The sequence below is a fragment of the Orcinus orca genome, chromosome 13, assembly GCF_937001465.1.
Source record: "Orcinus orca chromosome 13, mOrcOrc1.1, whole genome shotgun sequence".
Classification (NCBI taxonomy): Eukaryota; Metazoa; Chordata; class Mammalia; order Artiodactyla; family Delphinidae; genus Orcinus; species Orcinus orca.
This window is the reverse complement of record NC_064571.1, coordinates 88,186,369-88,207,613: the sequence shown is the minus strand read 5'-3', so window position 1 is coordinate 88,207,613 and position 21,245 is coordinate 88,186,369. Positions and strand designations below refer to the sequence as shown.

At 42.8% G+C, this 21,245-nt stretch overlaps 1 pseudogene; it reads right to left on the bottom strand.

The window, feature by feature from the left end:
* Positions 1-1,621: 1,621 nt before the first annotated feature.
* The window catches only part of LOC117203284 (ras-related protein M-Ras-like), a 116,691-nt pseudogene continuing 97,067 nt past the window's right edge, over positions 1,622-21,245 (bottom strand).

The following is a 21,245-nucleotide window of genomic DNA, read 5'->3' as shown; positions in this document are numbered from 1 at the left end:
GGTTGTCTTACTTCACATTAGGTTTAAGAAACTTAGATGCCTCAAAGATTCTTATAATCGTGTTTTCCATTTTCCAAATGTCAACCTTAGTGGCAGCCTTTAACACAATACTTAGTTGATGATGCTGAGTCCATCTGAGGTGAGAATAGATCTGATCTCCACATGTTATGTAGCCCTATGCTGGAGGTTCAGAGAGTCGGTGTGGTGTTTCCGGGCCTTGATCAAAACGGCTCCCATGACTGTTGTGATGGGTCTGAGAACATCTTCACTCTTGTCAGAGACCCTGATGTAGATGCCCGGCTGGGATCCTTGACTGGCATAGAATCCATGGAGAAGAACTGGGACCCTGACCTCACTTGTGGGTGAGACATGAGCATAATGGCTCCTGAAGAACCTGAAGATCAGATTGAAGGAGAAATAACAGGACCTGGGGGAGGAGGAGCTCCTGAGTAACCGAGCCAATCAGAGCACGCGGGAAACAAAAAGAGGAGGACGGTGGGATAAAAGGAAAAAGATGCATCAATAGGGCTTCCCTGGTGGCGCAGTGGTTGAGAGTCCGCCTGCCGATGCAGGGGACACGGATTCGTGCCCCGGTCCGGGAAGATGCCACATGCCACGGAGCGGCTGGGCTCGTGAGCCATGGCCGCTGAGCCTGCGCGTCCGGAGCCTGTGCTCCGCAACGGGAGGGGCCACAACAGTGAGAGGCCCGCGTATCGGAAAAAAAAAAAAAAAAGACGCATCAATAGGAACCTGCTGGCTCAGCAGTGGGATCTGCTTATGAAAGCGTGATCACACAAAGCAAACATTTTCTTCCCGGACAGGGAGGGACAGATACAGTGGAAATCCACGCTCCAAAGGGGCTGCTCCTCAAATCAAGGCAAGGTCAGCACCACACGGCCGAGGGAAGGAGCCCAGCGGCAGATACCAGAACAGAGGAAGGTGGAGCCGGGCAGAGACGTCTGACCCAGTAGAGAGACACCCCGCTCCAGGCACCTCATTCAGTAAGGAGACACAAGCAAAGACGTTCTGTGAGGTAGATGGGGAGTAGAGCATCTAGATCCAGAGTATTTCTGCAAAGATGTCCATTTTGTTCTCTGATAAATCAGTTATGTACGTAGAAGTGAAAAACTAGATGCAGCCTGTAATTGGGTAACAAGTAAGAGGCAAAAGAATTTTAGGCACCATTAAATATGTCTTTGCAAAGAGTCTTAAAGATAAGGGAAAATAGTTGTTATATGATATTAAGTGAATAAAAATAGAACAACATATTGTATGTATAGATATGAATGTATTTTATGTTTTCCACCAGGCAATGGGCACAGGCTCCACACTTAAAGTAATCACCATTAAAATAATAGAAAAACCTACAAAAGGCATCCTAGCTCAGATGCTGGGGACTGGGAGAAAGGGAAGGAAGCTTTTCCATGACTTATTTTGTGCTGTGTACCTGGTAAACACTCCCACATCCACTTATCGGAGGGCAGGAGTCAGGTGCTCAGACACTTGCTACTGGTTACGGCTCATATCCTTGTTTCTCATAAGACAATGGGTGGCCATGCTTTTTGGGCAAACCCAGATGCTGTTTCCTCCCTGCCCACCCTCCCTTTCTACCTTCCTGAGCCTAGTTCTGGGCAGCAGTGGCTAGAAATGGTTGGCAGCACAGTCGGGCAGTGAAGGAGCCTGGAGGACTGGCCCATTCACCGTCACTGTGCTGCAGGGCCTCAGGCCTGTCCAGCATCACTCTCTGCAGTGGATGGGTGTTGGAGAGCTGGTCCCTCCCCCATTTGGTTTTCTTCCTTTTTCAGGAATGTGTTGTTTAACAGTGTCACGGAAGGCTTTGTGGATATAGAGAGGTAGGTCCTTGGCACTGGTTTCAAAGCTGAGATGTTGTGTTTCAAAGCTGGGATTGTCATTTCTTTGGCTTGTTCCTTGGTGATTTTCCTCAAGTCCATCAAATCAAGTCTCCCTCGTTGGTCACAAGAATCATCAGGAATGACTCCTGGCCTTTGACGCATAAGATGGACTGGTGGAAGCGGTTCATGTGTTCAAAGCCAGCCATGTTAGTGACCAAATACATAATAAGGAAGTTGTTAATCATCTTGTGTTCTGCTTTCACCTGGCACAGAATTCCTCCTGCCGGGCTGTGTCCAGAATGGAGCAGAAGCTCCCGGAGCCTCCAAGTGATAGGAACACTGATATTACTATCTTCATGAATTGTTAAAGACTGAGCTGGACCAGCAGGAGCCTGAGCATCCCCTGGGGACCTGGGGTGGGGTACCTCCAGGCTGCATCCTCAGGACCCCCTCCAGGCTCTCATGGCGAAGAGCCAAGGACAGCTCTGTATATGATTTTAAATTATACATATAATTTCCTTGCCCTATGTGTGTGTAAAAACTTCTTTCTTTTTAAAATTTTGCTGTACTCTCTAAACTTCCGATAATGCTATGTATGAATTTAATGATATAAAAAATAAGTTTATGATAAGGCTGATCAATGTCATTTTTTAGCTCCACAGATGAACTACAACTTCCCTGAATAGAAAGAAAATAATTTTAGCCCCCAGGTTGGTTTATTGGGAATTAAAGCTCATCCATTTCTTTCTATTTCTGGAATTTGGCTTATCTATTCTGTCTTTATCTCTGAGCAGCTCTTCTCTTGGCCTGTTTAAAGTCATCTTTGTGGTGCATGTGACATGTGACCATTGCCTAGATGCCCTTGTCCGTGTGCATAAGTGTGATGGAGAAATGGAGAGGAGGGGGTGGTGAGGACAAGTCTGCTTTGCTCATTGACTGACACGGTGGCAGAGCTCCCCCCCTGCACAGCCAAAGCCAAGATTCACGTTAAAGAAATTGAAAACACCATGACCTTGATTTCTGAGAGTCTTGTTTCTGTAGGAAAAGCAGTCACTGGTTCAATGTGAACTATTATTGGCTCCTTTGGCCAAGCCCAGTGCCATGGCACTCTTGTGACACAGCTGCACCCCTGCCAGAGCATGAGGAGCTAACCGTATCCCTCTCACCTGATGCAGCACCCCGACCCACAGTGCGCCTGAGCACATGCTTATTAGGCCTTGCCACTTGCTTCTCTGTGATGGTTCTTCTTCCTGATATGCCTCAGCCAGATCCTCTGGGCTGCATTTTATTCGGGGTGAGCCCCTCCATGCAGAATCATTCCCTTCGTGTTTTGATCCCATGCACTATGTAAATAAGAGAATGGCCTACGAGTTCCAGCCAGAAGAAAAGAGTTGGCCAATTAAAATGCTAACCACTTGATGGAAAAAGAGTTGGCCAATTAAAATGCTAACCACTTCCATTATGAGAAGCCCATATTGTAAGTTCACACGGAACAAAGCTTTAGCCCAAAGTGTCTTCTAAGGTTGAACATTCTGCTAAAACATGTTTGAAGTAAGCAATAAATAAACAAAATCTCTACTTCAAAAAGCTAGAAGCAGGGATTAGAAGGAAACAGATAAATGACCCCTTTGTAGAAACGATGCTTTCTCCCCTTTTACATTGACTAATTGACAACTATGTGGGTCTTTTTTTTTTCCTTTCCAGAGGGAAGAAAAGATTTGAGTTGGCTCCAATCCCATTAGCACAACTGGCTGGAGACAAGCCATCTGTCACAGCTGCTGCCTGCTTTAACTGCCACTCTAATTGACAATGAACTCAGAGGCCTATAATAATTGTGGCTGCCCAGTGACTTCGGCAGGTAATGCCTTCCTTTTAGGATCCATCAGGCCCCATCTGTGCCTGCTCGGTGCCTTTCTCCCGGGACTCTGCTCTCTGTGAAGCTGCAAAACTCTGCTCAAACCCAGGGTTTGCCTCATTAGGGAGGCTCCGTGGGCCTGGGGGATGGCCAGCCCAGGATGAAATTGAAAACCTCCTACAACTTGTCCTAAGATTTTAATCCCACCGCCAGGCATTCACAACATCTGCCATTCAGCCTGAGCTGTTTGGGGGAGATTTGCACCAACTGCTTTTGTTTGTACTTGTTTTATAAGAAATATTTATTTCCATGAGTTTTCTCAACCAGTGTGTTTTGGTAAATTTTCCTTACATTTTTTCTTTTTATGTCTGGTTGCCTTTAAGGCAGGCAGGGGGGTGAGCGGGAACTGCACACTCATTGGAGACTGGCCTGAACATAGTGATGAGGTCAGCAAAGTCTGTGTATTTCATTAACTGGAATCACGTGCTGACTTGCACCCAGGCAAGTATCATGGAACACAACTTGAATTCCATGCACTGGACTTGATTTCTAGAGATATTTCCTTTAGAGTTGATGTTACAGCTTAAAAACATTCCTTCTCTTGGAAAGCATCGCTGTTGCCCCATTGGTCCTGCTGGCATTTCTTTCCAAGCTTTTTGGTGAAGCAGCAGTGACCTGGTGGGAAGGCTGCCATAACAGTGGCCAGGAAGGTCAGTCCTCTGTGGCTAATGGAAGACACCCCTGCCCACTGAATGGCAGGCAAGTGTTCTGTGTCTTTGCTCCCTGACCCAGGCAGAGAAGACTCCATTCATGTTTTCATTCATCTCAGCTGATACCTGCTGCCTTCACTTTGGAAAACAAAAACAAAAATAAAACCTGATTACCTGTAGCACCCCTTCAAACCATGTTTTGCTCAGTGGGCCTGAAGCATTTATTAAACAAAGATCCAGAGTGGCAGGTTCTGTCTTGGTATCTCACTGCAGAGTGAAACGTAAAGAGGAATGTCATGTGGTCTCTGGGGCTGGCAGGCTCCGTGAGATAAGTGCATAACAGCAAACAGCAAAACACGACACTGCCCTCGACTTTAGGCCGCAGCTCCCCCATGCTGCCTGTGACGCCACACTTGGGAAGCTGGTGGAAAAGCAAAGTCCAGCTTCACTGGACCTGCTCAATCAGAACCTCTGGGAGAAGGTGCCAGGAGTCTGTGCTCTGCAGGAGCCTCTTGGGTGAGCCCCACTCAGGGAGACCAGCCAGCTCTGCACAGGAGTGTTGGAGTCAGGGTAGACTCTCAAGAGAAGAATGAAGCCTGTAGGAGCCTAACGGGAGGACAGATCAAGCCCCCTCAGCAGGATTACACACGCTGGAGCTGCGAAGTAAGAGGAGATCGGGCTGAACTGTGGGGTGAGATTTCAACCGACTGAGATTGGGGATGAGTGTTCTAAGGGGCAGGGTCTTCTCAGCAGACTGACTGTACAGGAATGGGCCTGGAGGATGGAGAAGGGTCAAGGAAGGCAGTGTGGCTACTGCCAAGTAAATAAATGGAAGGAAAATAGGAAGGTGCCCTCTGAGCAGTTGGGTCTGATCCCCGACAGAGCTGGAGACCCCTCTTGACATTGCACTGAATTCAATCTGTGTACGTTAGGTTCCTCCTTTATTATAGAGACACTCTCCATTAAGCTCTCAAAATTTAGCAAAAATAACAAACAAGAAAAGGCAAACAGCTCTCGTCAGAGAAGCCAGGTAGATTTCTTAGACCAAGCTTAATGTGAACATGAGAAAAATACAATGAAAGGGAAGTTCTTGCTTTGGCTGGTTTTATTTTATTTGTTTAATTGTAAGAGGAGAGAAGTAAAATTTTAGACAGAAAGCCCCTTTGCAGTGAGATAGTAAATGTTTGCTTGTTTCTTTGTTGATTCTGAAAAATGATGTGATTCCTCCTGGATCAGACCTCAGATTGAACTTGTCCTAAACCAGGCCTGCAGATCAGGGAGGTCGCTTTCCAGCAGAGCAGGCTCTGTTGGTTTGCAGATCATGTGTAAATGAAACTCACCATCAGGACATCCTTGCATGGACAAATTCTCCCGATCCAGCTTTTTTTTTCTTGTTTTTTTTTTTTGTTTTTTTTGTTTTTGATTTTTTTTCTTGCGGTACGTGGGCCTCTCACTGTTGTGGCCTCTCCCGTTGCGGAGCACAGGCTCCGGACGTGCTGGCTCAGCGGCCATGGCTCACGGGCCCAGCTGCTCCGCGGCATGTGGGATCTTCCCGGACCGGGGCACGAACCCGTGTCCCCTGCATCGGCAGGCGGACTCTCAACCACTGCGCCACCAGGGAAGCCCCCTGATCCAGCTTTGTCTGCTCATTCTGCAGCTCTGAATTCAGATGCCCATTTTCTGGTCTCACAGGCTGCATTCTAGCATTTACAACCCAAGGGCAATAGATGACTCCTTTCCACCAAAACACTGCTCCTCAAAATGGGGTATTCTAGGGCTCTGCTGAGTTAACTGCCAACATCTTGGCTCTGTCAGCACCATCTCGGAACATTTGGGGATAATTTCCTCTTCATTCCTAGTATTTTAGGTTTTACCCCCTGATTTCATGATAATTAGCTCTTCTCACTCAAAGGTCTTCCTGCCCTTGTGTTTAAGCTGCAGCCCTCTCCCTTAGCCAGAGCTTAGCCAAGCTGAGGGCTTGCTACTGTTAAGTTTTTCCCCCTTCAAGCCCATTCTTCCATCTCCTTAATCATTATCCTTGCTGTCTGGAACCCTTCCAATTAGTCTACATCTTGAGGAGCTCCAAAGAAACTTGGCGCTCTGAAGAGAAGCTAGGCTTTCTGTTTCTGAAACCACCCCATGGTGCACACAGCCCAATACTGGTTTGTAGTTTTGTCTTTCATTCTCTCCGATATCTACCGTTCCTTATACTTTTGCCTTTTTACTCATAGGCATGCATGATTTTTAAAATTGATTTTATTCAAGTACAGTTGATTTACAGGGTTGTGTTAATTTCTGCTGTACAGCAAAGTGATTCAGTTATACAAATATCTACATTCTTCCTCATATTCTTTTCCATGATGGTTTATCACAGGATATTGAATACAGTTCCCTGTGCTCTACAGTAGGACCCTGTTGTTTATCCACACATGCATGATTTTAATTTATTCATATAATGAGAAAATCTTGGAAGAAGCCATCTAAGCACCTGTTTCTGAGGACAATCTGTTGGGGGAGAAAGAAAAACAAATTTTTCCATTGGTTCCAGTCTGTCATTGGTCAAACGTCTTATGGGTGGTACGGCGTCCTATCCTTCAGCAACATCAGGGCAACCCTGGAGAAGGGGCGTGATGTGCGCGGGGTTTCAAGAAGCCAGTCTGAGGAAGGCACTGTGCAGTTGTGCCTGGGTACCACCTGTCAGGGCATGAGCTGGGACAAGAGGCTACGGCTGTGTAGATGAGGCACCCAAGGGCACGTGCACAGGGGTATAAGAAGTGTCTGATACAGCCATATTACTATTTAACGGAGGAAACTGAAAAGCTTAATGCAGCAAGGTGAGTTCTTTGACCAGGAGACGCATGAGATGGTCTGGGAAACCCAAAGGGACAGATAATTCAGTCTCCAGAAATCAAGGAGGAATCCCCAGCTGGAGCGAAGCTGAAATAGTGATGTGTGTGAGCCCGCATGTGTGTGCAAAGGAAAGAAGGACAGAAAGGGAGATGGGAGACATCAGAATAGAGCACTGAACCCTGCAAGGGGGAGGAGCAGCGTGTTCAAGTGCTGGAAGGCAGGAGAATCTATGCTCTTTTCCTTATTTTCTTCATAGTTTGCAAACCTTCACGGTATTAATACAAGAAAACCAGATGGGTCAAGTCAGCTGTCTTTTTTCTGGTACGCAAGTTTTCCTTTACCTCATTAGGTGCTCTAGTTCTTATTAAAATTGGAAGCATCACGATAGCGAACATTTTTCCTAATGTATGTAGACCCTGAGATTACAAGTATCATTGAAGTTTCTTCCCTGCTTCTTTGTCTTCTCATCTGTAACATGAAAAATAACCTATTTGTATAAGGAAGAGCTGGTTGTATAACTGAGAAACTGAGCTCATTCCTGCCTCTGGTTCTCCCTGCAGAGAACATTACCAGGGAAAGCTCAGCTTCAAGCGGGAAGGAGAAACCTGAGAGCTCCCCCACTCCCCAGTTTCCTTTTCCTGAGATAGTTCCTGCTTCCCTGATGCATTTCTGGCACAACTGTCCTTGTCAATACCTCTCAAGTAAGATAAGTAAGATCTGATATTCGCCATTGAGTATTTATGGTGAAGGCATTCAACTCACATTTCTTTATTTCTTTTTTTTTAACACCTTTATTGGAGTATAATTGCTTTACAATGGTGTTTTAGTTTCTGCTTTATAACAAAGTGAATCAGTTATACATATACATATGTTCCCATATCTCTTCCCTCTTGCATCTCCCTCCCTCCCACCCTCCCTATCCCACCCCTCTAGGTGGTCACAAACCACCTAGCTGATCTCCCTGTGCTATGTGGCTGCTTCCCACTAGTTATCTATTTTATTAATCATTAGAGAAATGCAAATCAAAACTACAATGAGATATCATCTCACACTGGTCAGAATGGCCATCATCAAAAAATCTAGAAACAATAAATGCTGGAGAGGGTGTGGAGAAAAGGGAACCCTCTTGCACTGTTGGTGGGAATGTAAATTGATACAGCCACTATGGAGAACAGTATGGAGGTTCCTTAAAAGACTAAAAATAGAACTACCATATGACCCTGCAATCCCACTACTGGGCATATACCCTGAGAAAACCATAATTCAAAAAGAGTCATGTACCAAAATGTTCATTGCAGCTCTATTTACAATAGCCAGGACATGGAAGCAACCTAAGTGTCCATCAACAGATGAATGGATAAAGAAAATGTGGCACATATATACAACGGAATATTACATTTCTTTCTCGTTGCAACAATTTCAGGCACCGGCGAAAAGCCGGGGGGGTCTCTGCAGCACCCCTTCCCCCAGGCGCCTGCCCATACACCACATGTAGAGCCAGCCATGTGACAGCGTGAGGACAGATCATGGCACGGGGGTTCATTCTGGAGGCATCCTGAATCAGTACAAAAGGCAGTACTTTTTTCTTAATTTAGTTTTTTCCCCTGCATTCATTCATCTGCAAACACCTCTTCTAAATCAGGCATTCTGCAAATAACCTTCATTTCTCAGGTCTGGTTGACTTTCTTAACTGATGTATTTGAAATGTGGTCCAAGCATGAATGTGTGACTTCAGATGCAGACCTGGGGGGTCCACCCAGGTGCAATTCGCCCTGTCACTCAAGAATCAGTGGTCATTTACATTTGTTTACACTTTAAATTTGTGTTTAAATCTGTACATATATGACCTCAGGTTGTGTTTACGGTGTTACAGTCTACTTTCTCAATTCAAGAATATTGTAAATACGTTCCCGTGTTTTTAATATCTTTTATCATGATTTTATTGACTACATAATATTCCATATTTCATCTCATGCCCACAGTATCATTTATTTAAACAATTCCCTATTGTGCTTTACCCTGTTTAGTTTATTATCAATGCCTCATTGGTGCACTAAAGATTATAATATATAGATCTTTGCCTTCATGTCAGAATATTTCCTTACATAAACAGTTTGATTTAGAATTGTTGTGTCAAGGATTTCTATTTTGATATATATTTCCTAGGGTGCCTCGCCAGTAAAACCCCTAGGAAGTATTTTAATATAAGAAGGATTTGTTGGACATCTGTGATTTGCAGAACACTATGCTGAGAAACATACAAACAAAATAGAAGACACAAACCTACTTTTAGTAATTTATAACCCAACTAAGGAAACCTATTCATTTCCATATATGTCACATGTATACATATATACATAATATGACATGTATATGATTTGTCCTCATTTATGTCATATATATATATATGTTTTTCCTTCAAGTTAGAAAAAATTGAAGTGTCAACAAAAAAGTCACAAATGGCAGGAGAGGCCCTCATATTTGGTGCCTTACGCATTTCTAAGCGTCCCTCGGCACCTCTCTTTCTCTGTAATTCATAGGCCAACAGTACACGATCACACTTATTATTTTACCAGCCCTTGTCTTTCATCTGTCTCGAATGCCCTGCATTCCTCTGTCCACCAGGACAGCTGTTCGTGTCTCACAGACTATCTCTTGATTCTGAGTGAAGGTTTTGCTCACCGAGGAGCCCCAAACTATAGGGTTTTTAGCCTTAGGGGGTCCTTGAATAACTTTCAGGAGGCATCTATAAACTTGAATAGAAAAGAATGCTTTTTTATATCCACTAGCCTCCAGCTGAAATTTACATTCAGTGAATACACCCAACAGATCCCAGGAGCTTGCACGTTCTTGTGATTCGGTCCCCAGCATGGGTATGTCACAGAGATCTTAAAATGGGGTTTCTGTCCTCAAAACTGTGGTAGTCATTAGAGACACCACTAAATCTCATTAGTTAAGTATTTAATGCATTAATAAAGCAGCCCATGTATTTATTTACCAGAGATTTGTTCTTTAAATATTTTGTACCTGGATTTCAATGTAATATAATCGGTTTCTTTTGAAACCCGATCCTATGTGTGTGAATATGTGTACATGTGTGAGTGTGTGATTGTGTGTGTGTATTTTAAGAAGGGGTAACTAAGCTGTACCGAATTTCCTACGTGGATGCAAGGCACACAGAAATGCAAACGCCTCTATCCTACACAGCCGCCTTCCTGCCCTCCCTGTATGACCGTTCATACAGACATTCTAGTGTCGCCCATTGCGTGTTTTACTGCTGGTACCACTGTCTTCCCTGCTAGACTGTAATATCCTTAGGGTGGAGACCAGTCTCCATTTTACATCTCTAACCCACAGTTCAGAGTCAAACGTGAATTAAGCATATGAGTGTTTATTGAACTAAACCAAATGGAAGCAAATCTTTAGGAAAGGCTTTGAAGTGAGATAGGACTTATCACGGACCTTGGAAACAGAAAGGATTTGGATTAACAAGGAGCACCAAAAAGGAGATGTAAAAAAGAAAATGTTATGTAAAGACAAAGTTACAGCTTACACATAAGGTAAAAGAGGGTATAGACTAGGGTAACAGTATGCATCCTCTAATCCTGAAATTTAGCTAAAAGTGATGAAAGGAAATTAGCTCATTGTGAATGGTCACGCATGCAAATTGATGCTTCAGTCCACATATGAAGTAGAGTCAGGGCTAACTTTAACGTCTCTTTGAGTTTCATATTATTTTTTGAAAGGACAAAAAATGGTATCACTAGTATATTTTTAAAAAAAGAAGAAAATGATAATGGTCCATAATTTCCACCTATAAAAAGCATTATTAAAATATGTTCAATGGAATAGTCTTTGTCATGAAAATTGTTTGTCTTGAGCCATTATCCAGAAAATGCTGGGTCAAGATAGTAAAACAGAATTCTTTATATTAAAATCCATTAAGCCTTATTTGTGCTAAGGTTTGTGGTAAATCTCCAAGGAAGAGAGAATACACACAGCCTTATTCATGTTTACCTGAATCAGGAAGACTTTTATCCCTGGGCATCTCTCCAGGCTAGTGCTTCTTAGAATATATTTGGGCAATGCCTGCCTATACCTACTTTTTCCCTGTCTTAACATGCTAAATATGGAAGTGCATATTTATTTATAGAATAGTGATGCTTATGCAGCCAAGGAAAATGCAGACAGTTTAAAAGGACCTCTCAGCTGTCTCTGCTGGTTTTAAATCCTGCAAATCATTTCTCACTCTAGTCTCTTATCAATATTTCCTGACATGTCTTGTGGACATTCTCTACTTAAATCTTGGGAATGAAATGACTAATAATTGGGGAATTACCGTATTCATTTCATGCAGAAGAGTGTCTGAGTTTAGTTATTAGTGGGTCATAGAGAGAGGAGCAACACCCCAATCAGAGGAGGCAGCAGCTGGGTTTTCCTTGGAAACCTCCCATCTGGGTTACTTGATCTTTAAAAAGACACAGATGGGAAGAAAAATGTGAGCACTTATCACCAAGAACAGGGATCTGATTACTGGTTATGGAGAATTCTATCTCCTAATTCCATTTTTCCTGGAGTATAATTATAGGCCAGTTACTAAATCTTTGCTGTCGTTGTCATTTTAATCTGGCAACGATGTGGTAAGGACTGTTTGAAAGAGAATGTTTGAATGACTTTTAAAATATGTCATATCCACCATGACACTGTGCTTGCTGATGAGAAATGACTTGTTTACCTTCTTCCTTAGAAGGAAACATCAGAAGCAGAAGCACATCTGAATTTAATTGTTTGGAAGCTCCATCCCAACTTTTTCAAGGGATATGTATATAGTAACACCCAATAAAATAAAAAAACAGAGTTTGTAAGCTCTTGGCTAAGGACTGTCTAGCAGGTAATAATCAGAGCAGCTATGATTCCAGTTGGACTAATCTAATCACCTATGAAAAAATGTTAGTAAGCTTAAACCAAGAGGACACAAGAGAGAAATAGACTTCATATAGTTTACCATCCTTTATTAAAAAAAAAATCTAGGTGTTCCTGCAGATCAGTGACAAGGTTTTACATTATGCCTGTATTTCTATTAAGAAAAGCAAAAACAAAAATAAGAAGAACAGGAGAGGTATAGCTTAGATAATACCTGTGTGGTTTACACGTCCTGATTCTTCTGGGAATCCTTCCCCACCCATGTGAGGATGTACAGAGGCCCAGAATTTACATAGTTTATCCTAAATTTCCTAGACTTACCCTACATCTCACTTTCTTCTTCTATTTCCTACTTCCGTAGTCTTTCCACCACTTATACGTCCATGTAAGTCCTTCTAAACAAATATACAATTGTGTTTCTTCCATAATTCTGTGCTTCATTCCAGCCTCTGCAGAGAAGACTCAGATAGATCTGGGTTTTGATCCTGGCTTCTGTAATAAACAGCCCTGGGACATTGAATAATTGTCTCAAACTCTCTGAGTTTCAGTTTCATGAAAAATGAGGACAGTAATTACATCAGAGGTTGTTGTGGAGTTAAATGAGATAATACCTATATGCTTGATAAATGGTATCTCTACATTACCCCTCCCCCCATGGCTATGTCTCCTTATCTCCTCCCCACCTGTGTCCATCGCTTCATGCTGTGATCACGCTCCCTGCTTGGACCTCCCCCTCCCCCATCTTCCTCTGTCCACTTCTTGCTGCTTCATCAGACCTTAGCTGGGAGCCTTCTCCAACCTCCCTGGCAATTTGCATCTCACCTTATTCTCTTAGACCTCTGGGTGCCTTATGTAGCCTTTTTCACAGTTGTCCTTTTTCATTTAATCCCACGAGGCTTCAGATTCCACGAGAGGAGGTTCTGCTGTCTCAACCCCACTGCCTAGCCCGGTGCCTGGTAGACAGTAAGCCAGATAATTGGTTCACTAAAGGGATATCTTGTAAATCTATGATTCTTTGAACGACCTTCTGAGTAAAGTCCTTCCCCAGTGTCTGGTCAGGCCGCTCGAGATGGCTGTCCTCTTGCTGTCTGTGAATCCCCTGCCGGACTAGTGCCTGTTTCACCTACTCCCTATGCAGGACTGACCTTCACCTACTCCCTATGCAGGACTGACTTTCACCTACTCCCTATGCACAGGACTGACCTTCTGCATACTTGCCCCGGGCCCAGCTGGTGACTGTTCTTATCAAAGGGGCCATGAGGGGCCTGCCCCTCTGCTGGTTTCCCTGGTAACCGATGAGCCAACCTGACGTAATTCCCCCTATAACTGGCAAAATTCCCTTCCCCTCCCCACCCCTGAGAGCCACGTCCTGCCCTCTGTCCACCACACATGGTGGGGTGTCGCTCCAGGACCCTGCTTCAGACTTGTAAGCTCCCCATGCATTAAACCACTGAAATCTCTGTTGCTGACTCCGGACTCTCTCTTCAGTCTTAAAGCTGGGCAGGCACAGGTGGGTGCAGCGCAGCACCCACCAGCTCAAGCCATTTCCTTGAGGGAAGAACTCTAGATACTATCCCTAAGCCGTTCTTCCCACCAGAGCCGTCAGTGCCTGTGGTACTCGACGAGAGATCCAGCATGGAGGGAGTGAAATTGTTCATAAGAGAAGGAGAAAATTGGGAGTGGTTGATTCAGAGTCTTCAAGTTGATGAAGGACAGTATTTAGAAAAAAACGCATCTAGAAAAGTGGCCCCAATCACGCATAACAATCGTTTTAGTACCAGGTTGCAAACTGGGCTTTTGGTGACCATGCAACAAGGCAAAGCCATCTACAAGAACAGGGAAACTCAGCATAAGAAATGCATTGATCGTAAGATGGTGGAAGGCTAAAAAAAAAATGGGAAAGTCATAGATCAAAATGGGATCAGGGAATCAAAGTTGTCTAAACACCAAAAGAAGCCAAAGAAGCTGAAGATCAAAGAGCCATTAGGCCAGAATCCTCAGACACGAGGCACCAGGAAAACTCAGAAGCCCCACTGGGACTTAGACAAGGCGTCTTGTCCAGGGCCCCCTTGTATTCTACAAGCCCACAAATGTCCTTTCCCAGAACAGTCTCCCCCAGGCCTGGAGACTTTAGGTTGGTGTTGGTGTGGCCGCCTTCTGATGGCTGCAGCAAGGTTTTTGTGTAGTTTCTCAAATCCCTGCATTTTCATCTTCTTAGATTAACACTTTTCACAGATAACAATACTGAGGCTCAGAAAGGGTATTTGATTTTCCCTAATCGTTCGTTTACATCTTCAGCAAAGACGTATTTATTGAGTTCATTCTATGCCAGAGACTGTCCTCCATCCTGGAAATACAGTGAAAAACAAGGCAAACTCAGTGGACCTCGTGTGTTTGGGGCCTCAATGCCAGTCAGCAACAGGGTGAAATTCAAGTTTAGGACTTTTGGCGTTCACACCTAAGGGCACTTTCCACACACACTGTCCCCCATCCCCACTATATTTTATATCCTTCTATGATTCATTAAACAGATAATATTCCAAATACTAATTTTCATAAATCTTGAATTTTCTGCAGGTATTTCAGAGGATTCAAATGGTTAAACACATGTATTCTCCCCATATGAAATTGTCCAAGTTGGTGTTTAAAAGGCTTATATATTTGGGTCTCCTTTTCCTCCCTCATACTCAGGGATACATTTCCCTGTGTATATTTGAAATGTACATTAACGGTAATGTGAGCCCAGAGGAGTGACCCAGAGAAAAGGACCTCCAAGGCAGAGTGCAGAGGTTTTTAACAGCAAGAGTTTATCTTAGTATTTTCTGAAAGTCCTATTAATGGAAAATAACAGCTTGTCTGTGTGACAGATATCTAGAATAGCTGAGATTTACATTAAGGAGACTCTTAGTCTTGCTGAAAGAAAAAATAAATCATTTAATTCTTCTCTATATTAAAAGAAAAAAAAACTTTCAGTAAAGATTAATATTTCAAATTCAAACCAGTTATAACTGTCAGTGGTTCCTATCACCCAAATGCTGACTCAAAAGTGATATGCTATCTGGTTGAGATTAGCTGCACATTTAAATGATTATTGATCGAGCATTTGAGCTAGGCCTTAGGTAAAAATGGGTCTTTGAAAATGCAGCTTGAAAATTGAATCTGTGTCATTGATTAAAGAACCTGCTAGAAACAAAATTAAGGTTTTGCTTGGTCTACTGATTTTTGACCTTAGTTCTGTGAGCCACTGATATTTCTGTCCTGATATTTCAGCAGGGAAGTGAATGCTCTCATGAATATGATCCCTTGTTCATACAAGAACTTAAAGCAAAATGTGCTCTTTTCCTATAATGGAGCTGGGAATGATTTTCACATGTTTCTGCAATAATATCACAGGTATTGAAATGTGTAACTAGGCAAAGTTGCACAGGTGACTTAAATGAGTAAGTCTGATTTCAGGCTGTTTATTAATAACGGTCATTATACATGGTTGATAAAAGCAATATTGTCTTTGAAATAGCCTTAAAGTTGAAATCAGCATAAAAATTCTGTAGCACTTATATAATTTCTGTGGCCTTGATTGTTGTCTAATGATGTAAATTGAAATAAACTCACATTCCAGAAATCCAGCAACATATTCCTTTGTATAGAGTTGAGTGTAAAAGAAACAAACAGAGAAAGCGCTTTTCCATGTCCCAAGATTTCTTTAGCCCAAGAACATGAATTATTGAACAAATTTTTGAACCCATGGAAACTTAGATTTACTCACTTGTCTAGCCTGAGAAATAATGATTGTTGTTGAGCGTATTCATTGCTTAATATATTGAAGATTTTTTTTTTTTAACAAACAAACAAAAACGTTTGTAAGTCAGAATTGTGATGGTCCTTATTCTAATCTAATTTAATATAACTGCTTCATATTCAAGTAGTTATTTTTCCCATGGAATACCAGTAGCTAATGATAGAACTGCAAGGAAAATCCAAGGAGAGGAGATTGGGGATGTATTCTCCCCTTGGCTGCAGCGGTGACAGCCCGGGAGACTGAAATTCAAGGTCAGGGAGCAGTCCTGGAGGCGCTCTCCAGAGGAAAAAAACTGAAATCACTCAATCTGGGAGCTGAAGCCTGCGTTTAATTTTTGTCACAGGCCATTGATCCCAGTCAGGAAGAGGGATGGATTTGGCAACTAGGAATGAACGGTCAGTAGCAGATGGACTGGGGAAAATCTCTTGCTGTGTTCACTTCAGGAATCAAGTCAGTTCTCCCTCCAAAATGACCTGAAAGCAGCCAAAACTGCCCACTTCCTTAGACAGCATTTAGGGAGCCTGCATGTGTGTGTGTATGCATGCGTGCCAGGACTAGTTTAATGAAAGTGAACATTTGAAAAGAGCTAGGGGAATGTTGATTTCTTCCAGTGGAAGGACAGTTTCCTCTAAGTTTTAAATATATATCCTCTATTCACTTCTGTTTGAGTGAATCTTTTCTGTGAAGTTATTAGACTCAATAATGTGACATGTTGCTAAGTGTATTCTCAGGGTGAGTATGTTTTTATGACATAGCAAAAAATCCTCTTTTATTATTTTTGTATCAGGTTTGATAGTTGTGACATCTGTCCCTCAAATAATAATATATTTAAGTAGATGCTTTATAGCTAGAAAAGATCCCAGTGTTTTCAGAGACCAAAATGTATGCTCAGTGCAAAATAAAAGCAAAACGAAACCCTTCTAAGATGAATCGATATATTAACTGTAATGTTCTTCTACACAAATGGATCACCGAAGATCTGACAATGATTTTTAAATAGCTCTCCCAAATAACTCGTCTAGTTTTATTTTTTAATTTTTTAAATGTTATATTTATTTTATTTTATTTTATTTGGCCATGCTGCGAGGCACGCGGGATCTTAGTTCCCCAACCAGGGATGGAACCCGTGGCCCCTGCAGTGGAAGCGCAGTGTCTTAACCACTGGACGGCCAGGGAAGTCCTTCATCTAGTTTTAGATGTTCTACAGAGTGACAAGGTCCACGAAGTATCCTTGGTTCTCCTGAGCTGCTGTGACTCTCTGAACTTCTGCGATTACCTCAAATCCCTGGAGCTTAAGCTGGGAGAGTCTGTGTCTCCCAGCACCTCAGTTCACTCAGGAGCTCACCCAAGTTTTGGGTGTGCCCTCCTTCCTCTGCAAGGGGTAAGATCCTCAAGAAAAATCGAAGGGGAAACCTAGCATCTGAATGGATTGCAGCGAGAAGCCTGGGGTGGCCGGAGAACTTCCTGGGTATGAGGAAGGGGTTCTCCACTCAATCCCCGTGGATACACCCTGAGCTGGCAAAGATGAGGCAGCCAAGATTATTTTCAAAGTGGAAGAACCAGAGAAATCCTGAATTGCATGGCTTTCCATGGGGCTCTGGAATTTGCACTGCTTTTCTTTTTTTATGCTAATCAAATCTTTTTAATTGAAATACAGTTGACGTACAACATTATGTTAGTTTTGGGTGTATTACATAGTGATTTGACATTTCCACACATTATGAAGTGATCACCACAATAAATCTAGTGTACCATCTTTAATCAAGTCTTGAGATAAGACCCAGGTCCGAAAAGGCTGATACTGGAAGCACTCCAGGTTTAGGGAAAAGATATCCAATGGAACTTGGAGAAAACTTCTAAAATGATACAAATGAACTTATTTACGCAACAGAAACAGATTCACAGACATAGAAAACAAACCTATGGTTACCAAAGGGGAAAGAGGGGAGAGAGGATAAATCAGGAGTTTGTGATTAGCATATACACACTACTATATATAAAATAGGTAACCAACAAGTACCTACTGTACAGTGCAGGGAACTCTACTCAGTATCTTGTAACAACCTATTATGGAAAAGAATCTGAAAAAGAATACATACATACATATATGGACTCTGCCTTTCTAAAGACCAAGCAAAGTGACTTCCTCCCTTGTCCACACATACATCAATGCAGGGAACACCATAGAAACTCTGACCACTAGAACCCAGAGACTTTCCAGTTTGATCACTGTATGTAAAGCACGGGGGCACTCAGGCCCAGAGAGGGCAGGTGACTGAGGGCAGGACGGAGCCATGGTCCCCCGAGCCTGGCACTCCCCACTCTCCTGTGGCCCTCATTTAGATGTGTTAGTATACAAACAGTGGTGATGGCCAGCACTTATGGAGTGGGACAGCAGGCAGACTCCTTAGCAGTTCTGAAATGCTCTGTTACTTAACTCACCTGAATACCCACAACAACCCATGAGAACAACCCTGCTGCCTCCCCGCTTCAGAGACCAGCATCACCCACTGCACCCAGAGAGATCAGAGGGAGTAATGTTTAAGACAGTTGAAGCGTCCAAAGCTCCCCCTAAGTCACCTTCTCTTCTAGGGTGCATCATTTCCTGCCTTGGCCCCTGAGTTATGGGAAGATGGAAACCCTGCCTCACCCACCTTCAAAGGGTGCAGGAAGCACAGGCCACTGCCCCAGGGCTCCTGCCCACGAGCTTTGATGTGACCACCACACCTTTACCAGGCAATGTGGTGCCTATACTAAGAGATTTACGATAGCCAAGACACAGAAACCACCCAAATGCCCATCGACAGATGACCGGCTTAAGAAGATGTGGCACGTATATGTACACACAATGGAATATTACCCAGCCATAGAAAAGAATGAAATATTGCCATTTGTAGCAACATGGATGGACCTAAATACCATATGAAGTGAAGTAAGTCAGAGAAACATACACGTGGAATCTAAAAAGTAATACAAATGAATCTATGTACAAAATAGCAATAGACTTACAGACAGAAAACAAACTTACGGTTACCCAAGGGGAAGCGGGGGGGGGATAAATGAGGAGTATGGGATTCACGGGTACAAACTACTATACATAAAATAGATAAACAACAAGGATTTACTGTAAAGCACAGGGAACTATATTCAGTATCTTGTAATAACGTATAATGGAAAATAATCTGAAAAAAAATATATATATATAACTGAATCACTTTGCTGTACACCTTAGACTACCACAATATTGTAAATCAAGTATACTTCAAGTAAAAAAATAAAAAAAATAAAAATCAGAACAAAAAGCAAGAGAGGTTAAGAACAAGTGGTGAAAGAGTCTGATGGGAAGAGAACACCAATCTGCACGCCCTGAGGGCTAGCGCAGGGGTGAACTCTGATGTTAAACGTCTCTCTCGGTTTCCTTAGAGCCCACTATAGATGATTAATCTTACTGGTTTGCTGATGAATAACTTCATTAACTACTGTAGGGGGAAAATCTCCTTCCACAGCTAGATTACAAGGCAGATATATGTAGTCCTCTATTCTCAGTGAAATTTCTCACACTTTTCAGCACTGTTATTCAATGTCATTATCATCATTATACTCATTATTGCCTTTAATGTTGTTGGGTGTCTTTGTGGCATTTCTACTGATCATATTAACTCATTCACTCAATGCATATGTATTGAGCTTCTACTCTATTCCAGGATCTGTGGACAGAGACAAAGAAGAGAGTTCCACCCTTAGAAGTCCACTGAGTAAGATATGTACATAAATACTTACAGAAACATCTTCTAGGAGATGTGGAAAGAGAGCATGAGATTTAAGGCAATTTTAAATGCTGACCAGAAGTTGATTGCTTTTGAGGAGAAATGGGAGCTCATTCTTGGCAGAGACCAAGAGTTGAGAAATAACAGAACGTGTGAGAAGAATTAAAATGAGCTCAGTCTCCCAGATCACAAAGAGTAAGGCAAAGGAAGGCCCAATGACACCAGGAGAAAGTCAATGGGAGTCAGAAAATGGGGAGCCTTGCTTCCTATGAGAACTTGGACTTCATCTTTTGATAGGATTAAGGGCAACTTAAAGCCCTGCCGTTGTGTGTTGCTGGTGTCCAGACTTTCCTCCCCATTTCACTTGAGTGAAATGCCTGTCTTGAGCGGTGAGGGTAGCATGAAGCCTCTGGAGGCTGCATCCCCACCTTGAACAGGAGAGAGCCTCTGATTTGCTCTGACATCTGCTCTCCCACTCACCAACCAGCCTTCGTGTCCAGCCTGCAGATCTTTGGCCAAAGAAAATGTTGTCAACATGGGAATCACGTTCTGGTTTCCGAAGGCTCCATCGGTCAGCGTGTGGGAGCCAATTCTTTCTGGAGAAGCTGACTTTGGGAGGTGTATTATCATAATACAAGCCAGAGATAAATATTTAACCTTTCTGATGCTGAATGATTTAACAGTTGCCTCTGCCACGTCTGAGGAAATGTGCTCCTTCAGGGCCTAATAAAAATAAGCATTGTTTCCACAGGAGTACGCAGCAATAGGAGAAATAAGGGCTTCTATTCATACTGGCTGAGTGTCTTCTGCAACCTGGAGAGGTCCCAGCAGAATCTGGAAATGAAAGGGAAATGACCACCACGTACACCCAGTCCATTAGCACTCACAGCCTTAAGGCTTGCGCGGAGGCAGCTAATTCACCTACTACCTTATGGTTCACGGCCCAGATGTTCCTGTGGACCGTTTACAGGATCCCTTTTAGTGCATGATAGATTAGCATCCCATTTTAATGAATTCCATAAATAAAAGATGACGAAATGCCAGTGTTTTGCAAACTGTAAGGTTAGATTTATCTCACAATCTGGCTGCAAGATTTCTGTAGCCAGCCTTTTCTTTTTCCTTCTTTGGCTTTATTTTCTGAGATGAGGTTCTTGTATTTAATGTATAAGAAAAGAGTGTCACTTTGGTTATAAAAGGTTAGTATTGAATCCATTCTTTCATGTGGTCTAAGTTTCACCTGTCACACTGGGGAAATTGATCAGCTGAGGTGATCTGTCAGATATAACATGCTGTCCCCTTTATATATTTAGCTGCACCCCAGGTAACTGACCATAGAAAACTATTGGCAGAAGAGCCAACTCTAGGAAAAAAAAGTTTATTTATGCCTTTCTAAGGGAGCATTCAATAAATGATTTTTATTATTGGATGCATGTTATTTCTTAGAACTCAAAAATTCTTTGCAAATAGAAATTCAGTTACACAAGTGAT